The sequence below is a fragment of the Daktulosphaira vitifoliae genome, unplaced genomic scaffold, assembly GCF_025091365.1.
Source record: "Daktulosphaira vitifoliae isolate Bord-2020 unplaced genomic scaffold, ASM2509136v1 Scaffold_2, whole genome shotgun sequence".
NCBI classification, from domain to species: domain Eukaryota; kingdom Metazoa; phylum Arthropoda; class Insecta; order Hemiptera; family Phylloxeridae; genus Daktulosphaira; species Daktulosphaira vitifoliae.
Genome location: NW_026099573.1, coordinates 41,711,688 through 41,721,612, shown reverse-complemented (window position 1 = coordinate 41,721,612; position 9,925 = coordinate 41,711,688). Strand labels below are relative to the sequence as shown.

Below are 9,925 nucleotides of genomic sequence, written 5' to 3'. Positions count from 1 at the left end.
GTTATGTCTTCGACAAGATACGATTTGTGATCTTTTAACGTATCATTGAAAAAAATTGGTTCGATGAGAGCTGAGCAAAAGTGGTAATAGACACAAAAAAAACATATCATAGTAAAATTAATACATTCGAAGCTAAAATAGAAAAAATGTCAAAAATTACCAATAGTTAAAATTGTAATTTTTTGGGGGATTTCCCCCATTTACAAAGAACGATGAAATTTTTTTCAATTTTTGAGGATAATGTCTTCGACTAGATACAATTTGTGATCTTTTGACGTATTGTTTATAAAAATCGGTCCAGTGAGAGCTAAAATTGAATGGTAACAGACACAAAAAAAAAACACATCATAGTAAAATTAATACCTTCTCAGCTTCGCATCGAAGCTAAAATTTTTATAAAATTGGGAAATTAAATATGAGTGTTACTTAAAATGTCTCAATATTTCAAATTTTAGTATTTTATTTCTATAACTAATTATGTGTCAAAAAATGAAAATCAATAAAAAATGCATTTGAAAAAATTATTTTTATGTACCATGTAGTAAAATGTAAAGACTGGTGAAAATACTACTGCAACAATAATGTATAATAATAATTTAATCATTATATCATCATATTGATCTTTTTTTAACTATTTTCAAAAGTTTTAATAATTATCTCATTTGAATTTATAAATTACTAATTTTTTCCAACTCATTTAGTTTATGTCGTTGAGTCGATTATTTATATTAAATAAATCTTGATGGTTTAAGGCGTAAAAAGCAAAAATAATTTAATGATATCTGCAATTGAGTTTAATAGGTATTTACTGATTTTTATCAGTCAACATTTTCCAATTCAATCCGTTATTGGGTAATTTAGATTTTAAAAATGGAGATACCCATGTGATATACCAACGTTCTCCAAATGTTATTTCCAAATTTTTTATTAAACCTGCATCGTAATTTTTATGTTTTTCATTCACAGTCGATCCATTTAATATATTTTCTAAGTGTAACTTCATGAGAACGGTTGTTATAAAAACTGAAATTAAATTAGGAGCGAGTAAAGCAATAAAATGTTGGCCTCTTGTCTTATTGGTAAATGTTATAATTTTAGGGAAAATAAGAATTGTGAGATCCGACAGTTGAATAGTAACATCAGTATAAATATAGTATCCAATTATTAATGTTTCATAAATGCTGCTCAAGAAAAAAAATGTTAGAAACCAAAAAAAATAACGCCGATTGTAGTGACCAACGCATGTTGTACTAAAAACACAATGATGGTCTTTTGTAACTATACATACTTTACATGTATTACAATGGTGGCTTCTTGGTGGAATTGTACATTTGCATGTACTACAATAATCATTATCTAGGAATACAGTATTTGTTAATAATAATCTAATTAATTGCATACAAAAATAAAGTGGTCTGTACTTATGTGATATATATATATATATATATATATTATCTACATAATTCTATGTATTTCAATACGCTGAATCTGAATTTAAAGTCAATTTAGATTATAAACCCTCAAATTTTGAGAAAATTAAAATGATTAGATAATATTGAACCTTCATGACGGTGATTAACAGATCTATCTGGCAGAGATCCTCGATTAACGTTTATGCTGTCATGACAAACATAAGTACTTTTTTGTAAATGTTTGCCATTTTCTTAACATTTTGAGGATATATGGACTTAAATGATTCAATTATACATTTTGTGTATTAAAATACCTAAAATACAATAAATCTACATAATATATTTGTATTTTTTTACTTTATTGCAAATTTTAGCTATACTAGCAAATTGTTGTAATTTTCTTGAAATTTTGAGTGTATAAACTAAAATTACTTCAAATTCGGATTCAGCATAATGAAATATGTGTTGTCAATATTTTAGACCATTTAAACCACTTTTTTTTATGTTTTATTAAACATAAATTATTTTTCATACTTAATAGTATTTTTTCATTTTTTTTTAATAATTTTCTGTCTATCGAAGAATCAATTAAAACCATGGCTATATAATTTGACAATATATTAAACACTACTAATGTTGTAATAACGAAATGTGTAATAAATCCAATTGATTGGTATGATTTGTACATGTTTGGAAGTATACATGATAAATTTACCCAATAAAACAGTATCACATAAGAAGGTAAAAACATAAAACAACAAAAATCATAAAATTTTCTTTTTTTTAGGAACACTGTAAATTTACACATATTTTTATAGAATTAATTTTTTGTAGTTTAATATATTTTATGGTTGTACTTTTTAGTAAAAAATTATACATATTATAAATAAAAATTCTATATGTGTGCTATTATTATTGATTACTACGACAACATTATCACGGATTCAAAATATAAATAAAATTTTTTTTTAATTTTATAAACTAATATATTTTGATTATCATTAAATAAAAAAATATTACTGAATTAAATTAAAATGATTTATTCTGATTAGTTATGAAAATAAGTTATAATAAATTAGTTTTTGATATATTTTTATGAATAAAAAATATTTGGTACAAGTTTTGTTTTTAACTAATAATAAAAATACAGGGTTTCATAGGAATCAAATTTCCAATATAAGTTCTATATCGTAACAACGTGTTGATATAATGTACTAACCATTACAAAGGTAAGTATATCAAATCATATAGAAAGTCATTTTAATACAATGACTTTCTTACATGTAGTATAAATTTATCAACAATAAAAAAAAAATCGACTTAACGTTTTTAGGTAATTATATATTATGCTTAATTTTTAAATTTAATTTTAGAACAACGGTAATATTGGAGTTAATATTTGTATTTTTAATTGTATTTGACACATTACTCCATGATTTATTAACTGCTGATTTATGACACTCTAAATTTGTTTGATATATGTTATTAGTTCAGTAAAATTACTTTTGCGTACTGTGTAATAAACGGATAACAGATGTTAAAGTTGTTGCGTTGTCATAAATATTCTCCAACTTAGTTTGATAAGGAAAAGTTTAATCTGATTAGTGATGGCAAAAATGTTTTACTATATAAAGTAAATAATAATAATTAAATCCAAAATAACTTTCCTGATATGTAGTTTAACTCTTTGGGAAATGTCAAAACTTATTTTTTAGATTTAAGATTTTAACTTGTTGAAAAGTACATTGAAATATCAATGGTTGGCATTAACTAGATAAAAAGTTAATGTTTTTTTAACTTATCAACTTAACTAGTTAATTATTTTTCTAATAAACTTTTTAACTCTAACTAGTTTAAATTTTCGTTGAAATAATTTAGCTTTTTTCAGTTAATTAGTTAAAATAACAGTTAAGCTAAATTCAATATTTCGTAAAAAATGTATGTTTTTATAGGATGCGTACGTGGTTTAATTAAAAAAAAATCCAATATTAATACTAAAATCTGTTTTTTATATTTTTTGATTATAAAAATATACAATGATTAATAATAATAATAATTATACAATGAAGGATAGACATAAATATACTCAACTCAAATGTAATGTTATATGATAAAAATAATTATTATTGATAAGGCCGCGCACTTGCTCTCAGAATTGGGGAAAATTCTAAAAATAGCTTAAATACAATGCACTTTGGTTGTGTATGATGTCAGTGTAATAGAGGCTTCATACAATCGTGATTCTGAAATTTTTTATTATGTTAAGTAAACTAAGTAGTTAATAGTTAAGTGATAATCAACAACTTAAATCAATTGCTCAATCTTTAAATTGTTTAAAGATTAAACATTGAAAGATTAAAGAATTGATTTAAACATCAATTCTTTTTTCAAACAAATGTTTTATAATACAAGTAAACATAAAAATTCTTCAACATTTAAATGTTTGTATGTGCACACAAAAGAAAATTAATATCAGTTTCCCATACTTCAAATGCCAATCTTAGAATTCGCATTAAGGTAATTATTATCTATTTTACTTCATAATTTTGAATACTATTTTTAAAATCTGCTTATATTTTACAGCTCATTCATCCTAACAAGTTGGATGAATTTAATGTCATCTTTAAAAATAGGCTTGATAGATCTAAAGCTGCAAATAAAAAACAGTTAAAAATTCAAGACGTTGAAAAATGTTTAAAAAATTAACTCAAACTGAATTTGAAAGTGTTAATTTGAAGTTAATAATACAGTTTCACCTTTTTCATTAATTGAACATCCAGCTTTCATAGATTATTGCAAACTGATATCTCAAAAAGTTCCAGAATCGCATAGGACATTAATGAGAGATTGTTGGTCAGTTTTTTATAGGTATGCATGTTTCATTCATAATCATACCTATTTATTTTATTTTAAATAAACAATTTTTATAAAATAACTAAAACTAATTTATTTATTTAAGTAATTAAATTTGTTTTTTTATTTTCAAATATATAATAAAATAGTTATTTTTTGAGTACCATATTTTATACTTTTATGGTGATATGTGAATACTACCAAATGAATAGTTTTTAATTTTGACATAATATTTTAAAATTTATATTTTGATGCCACATTTATGAAATTAATACATATTTATTTCTTAAGAAATTGTTTATAAAAATAATGTAAAAATATTTATAATTAATTGTTAAAATACTTAATTTAAAAATTTTAATTATTTTATTTTGAAAATTAGAATTTTCCATTGAAAGAACAGTAAAGTGATTTTACATCAAAAATTGTGATTTGATCCTGTAAACCTTAAAAAGTCCAGCAAAGTTTTTGCTTGTAGACGTATGTTTGGTAGACGTACTTTTGAAAATAAAGCTAAACTTATTGATAACGTTTTAAATAAGTTTGATTTGTAAAACAAAACCACACTTATTGTTACTCACAATGCTGCCAATTTTGTGAAAGTTTTTAAGTATGAGTAATGAATAAAAATTAAATACTTAATATTCATTTTATGTTGTGTGCTAGTTTTTAAACTTAAAAATGTTATAGTTCCACTAATTTTATGAATCAACATAATTATTTTAACATGAAATAATTTAATTTACAAATAATGGTCTTTTTTAATTTATTTATATTTAAAAAAAATCATTTTATAACATGATATTAATAATAAAATGTTTTATTTAGTGTTAGTAATCTCAATAACTTTAACTTAAATATTACCAATCAATAATTTTTTATTTCATGTATCAAGAGAGAGTAATCTAAAATATTTAATCATACTATTTTTATGTTTTTTTTAAATAGTGTAACAAAATGTATTGCTAAAATTTGAAACCATACTAATTTTTTTAATTTTCTTTAGAATATTTTATGGAAATGACAAACCAACGGATGATTTAAATATAAATGAGGAAGATGCTATTACAAATATAGACATTTCTGATGTATTAGATGATAATTTGACCATAAATAATTTTGAACATTTGGTTATACCTCCATGCCAGCGATGTGCTGCTCACACCATCAATCTTGTTGTAACAGTAGATTGTTTAGAAACACTTAGTGATGAAATTTATAAAAGACTTAGATGTATTTTTTCTGATGTCATGTGTTGTTTAATAAACAAAATCAGTCCACACAATGTGCAGACCGAATAAAAGAGACTTTTGATTGTTATTTTATTGTACCAAATGCAATTAGGTAAAATTAATAGTATATTAAAATTGCTTTTATTTTAAAATAAATACATTTATAACTTATAAGTTTATATTATAGTATTTATTATATACATATTAAAAAATAGTTAATTAATTCATAATTTAAAGAGTTAAATTATAATAATTATTTAAATTGAAAACTATTACTATAGGTTATGAAACCAATTGCATAAGGTTTAGATATTTTTCAAGGGAAAAAAAAAATTTGTATTGGTTATTTATTACCTACTATACATTTTAAATAACATTACTTTAATTTTAAAAAATATAATGCTAAAGTTTACTGAACTATATATTTATCGAACAGTAAAAGTTAGACTGTATACCTAATAGAACAATAGAATCCATTAGATGAAAGTTTATGTTCGCATATCAATAGAATTTTGACCGTATACTTAATAAAATCATAGAATCCATCTAAGACAGCCAACAGTGATGCGTGATAATACTTTTTTATATTACTTGTGAAAATTGTCAAATAGCAGTAGTTTTAGTTCCAAAATTTAAACTCAATAGGGCTAAACCTAATGACAAGATTATTATTAGACAAAATTTGATAGGTTATTTAGTTTTAAACTATGAAAAGGATAATGATATGGCTCAAATAATGTCACCAGAACAAAATACAAAGAGTGATTTAAAAGATGATTTTTTACATTTCAAGTACAATGAAATAATTAATTATTACCCAAAAAATAATGCACAAATGTTGGTGGATAACTATTTATCAAATGCATCTTTAAAAACATCTAATGATTTGCCTTTGCAAATAAAAAAGCTTACATTAGATTTAATACAGCAATCCAATCATCAGCTCTTGTAGAAAGACTATTTAGTGCAGAAGGCAGTTAATGGAAAAATGGCTATAAGAATTTTGAGATGATCTTGTTACTTAAATATAACAAATATTTTAATAATAAAAAATTAATTTATTAATTTGAAATAAATATTGTTATATATCTTTAGTTTTACAACCTATAAATAATTAAAACTTCGATAAAAAATCGTATTACTTAGTAAAACAAGGTAATTTTCTAATAAAAATTATGAATAAATAAAAATAACCAAATTTGTTAAATGTGTTTAATTACATATTAATTATGTTGAAAACTTATTACAATTACTTTTATCGAAGGTGCTAAAATAAAACGAGTTTAAATTGAATTTTCCCCTATCTTAAATAATATATTTATATAATAATATACATAATTTTCTAAATAATGATTAGAAATGTATATAAGGTGATTTTTATAATACTAGCCACTCATTTTCTCTAAAATAGTATTTTTTTTTTTTTACCATTGTTAGTTATATATGTATTTTTACAATAAATTTTTTTAAACCAGTTAAGTTAAAAAAATTGTTTAACTTAGCTAGTTAAATTTATAATTTGGTAACTTTTAACTGTTAATTTATCGACATTGTTCAAACTTAACTTAACTTAACTTGAGTTAATTATTTCCATTAATTTGCCTATCTTTGAAAAATTTAATGAGCTTTAAAATACAATTTTATGAAAGCGTCTATTAAATTAATTTGTTTTTAATAATGGTTTTTATTTTGGAGAATTAATAAATGGATTGATAAAAAATTGTTAGATGATGATTACATCATAGTATTTAAGAATATATGTCATTATATTAATTTCATAAAACTATTTAAAAAAAAATGTAAAAATATCACCAAAAACTGCAATTATAATTTGATTTATTATGCGCAAGTCCTAAAATATATCTAATATTAAGGTTCACACATTTTAATTTAATCATAGTGTTTAGTGGTGTATACAGTAAGAAGGGCGATAGGATTGTAGACAGGGGTGTATTTACATATTTTCCGTCTATAGGCATTTAAAAATTTGCCACCCATCATTACATTATGACGGAAGGGTCTCATTTTTATACATTTACTCTATAAGACTTAGTCATCCATATTTAGTACATAAGTCACAATATTTTACTTGAATATAAGTAAAGATTGTCATTCATTAAATAATTTAAAATATTTTGAATTTCAATTATTCCTTGAAAATAATCAGCTAAAATATATAAAATTTGTATTATGAAATAATTAAATATTTAATATTAATGGTGTTTTAAATTATAATTTTATTTGAAAGGAAAATTAATATTTGTTTAAATCATGGACGGAATTTCAATAAAAATGTTTAGGTGCTTATTATATCTAATTCTCCCCTCTATATAATTTATTTCACATAATATTACATATAGTTTTTCTGAAATTTGGGAGGAGTTAAGCATCTTTCAAGACCTCCAATTAGCTATGGTTCGAGCAATTATTTTTTCGAATGAATTAAAAATATATATATATTTTTCTTTGTGAATCTAAAAAATTTTTATAAGAAGAAATACTTAACAACGTCCCTATACAATACTTCCAAGTTTAAACTTTGTTCAATAATAAAATCAACTCAAGGTGTTACAAATTATTTACTACTTGTTCAAAATTTATTAAATCAGTTTTCTGTGTTATATTAAGTCATAAAATAAATAAAAAAACTTTAAACTCAAAATTTTCCTGCAAAAAAAGTATTAATAAGTTATAACAATTGAAAAATAAGTTTTGTTAAGATAATCTTTAAATTTTGAGCAATCAAAAAAAAATATATTAAGCATTATTTCAAAAATATTATTTTATTCTAAATGAATTTATAACTTATCTTGTTTATACACTATAAATTATTTAACTAGTGTAAACTGATAGAAAAATCATCAATATATAAACCAGTTTTAATATCATAAGCTGTCAGAGAAGTGATTGAAATATTTATAGGTTAAGAACTGTGAAAAATTCCGTTTGACATACCATATTTCACCATATTTTCAATGATAATTTAACTTGCACTAATGGCCCTTTACCGATTTTTTTTTATGAATATTTCATTTTGATAATGTTTGGATTTGATGTAGAAACTCTGAGAATCATTTTATAGCTATCAAAGATGGTAATCATTATGTTTTTAAATTTAACTTATTAATTCTTGTTTTTTTAGGTTAGAGTGTACCTAGCACCATACATTAGTGCTTCGCTTCCAGGTTTTATTCAAATATCTACGACTCATTATTAAAAAGATGGAAATCATTTTCAAATAATTCCAAAACTTTTCCTCTCTGAAGTCCTAATTTGATTCTGCAAAAAGTTTTTTAAAACCAACTTTTTCAAAATCAATTATATATATATATATATATATATAATATGTTTACCATTATATTAAAAATTAAATATGTGATATTATATACTTAATTTTAAAATAATTGTGATAAGTCTTTTTATTATTGTAAAGTATTAATTAATTTTGCATTGGATATGGTTATTCATCGAATGAAAGAAATTTTAATTAAAATTTTAATATTGAATAATTCTTTAAAATAAAATAAAACTTTAAATACTTTGTTAAAATATCAAATAAAATTAACTTAAGACGTTTGTTTGATTATTGATTTAAAATATATTTTGTTAATTTTACCTATATTCTTTGTTCTATCAAAAAAGATTATTCATTTTACTAGAAAACATTTTATTAGAAAAAATATGTTTTGATATACTATCTACAATCACTGTATATAGTACCATATTTAAATACTGGTCCTGAATGTTCCGTGGAAAAAGTAATATGAGAGTAATCTGTCGTTATTACTTTCTCGCCGCAGTTAACAATTTTAACTGAAGTTCCAACTAAATTGACAGATTTAATCATTAAATGTATTAAGGTAGACGGCTTTATTTTATTTAAGAGCCGTTAAAGGTTTTATGCAAATCTCTTCATTAACTTTCACTGTTCCGCCATTCTAGAAGTATAATAAAGTTAAGCTTTAAATAGATTTTTGTTTGTCGAAAACATCAACATCTTAAATTGTAATCAATGAAAACATCACACTTCGTTTAAGTTAAAAACGTTTCATTTATAAAACCAATTATATTTCTTACCATGGAATTAGCCAATATACACTTGGTAATGATAAATTAATTGATTGAAAGCTTAAGTTACATTTTTAAACTTTCAATTTAACAATAGGCGAAAATAATGATTTAAACTTGAAGGATGCTAAAGTTCTAAAATAAAAAAAATTTTCTCGCTCCGTTTGAAATAATGTACCTAATCTTCTTCTATTATTAAGGAAACAATTATTTATAACATAATACAAAGTGATTTTTTTAACGTCAGCTTTTCGATTTTTCTTAAAATAACAATTATATAAAATTAATAAAATTATTTTTGGCATATTTCGTTTCATTTATTTTTTAATTTATAAGTCATTAGTTATTTTTTTAATTCAT

At 22.3% G+C, this 9,925-nt stretch overlaps 1 long non-coding RNA gene across 2 annotated transcripts; it reads left to right on the top strand.

The window, feature by feature from the left end:
• Positions 1 to 3,515: 3,515 nt before the first annotated feature.
• On the top strand, positions 3,516 to 8,712 carry LOC126899377 (uncharacterized). 2 transcript variants are annotated; one of them, XR_007702566.1, is made up of 5 exons: positions 3,516 to 3,929; positions 3,996 to 4,280; positions 4,648 to 4,875; positions 5,272 to 5,609; positions 8,640 to 8,712. It is a non-coding gene; the product is annotated as an uncharacterized LOC126899377 (long non-coding RNA). The 2 variants fall into 2 exon arrangements; XR_007702565.1 differs by lacking the exon at positions 4,648 to 4,875.
• The last annotated feature ends 1,213 nt before the right edge of the window (positions 8,713 to 9,925 follow it).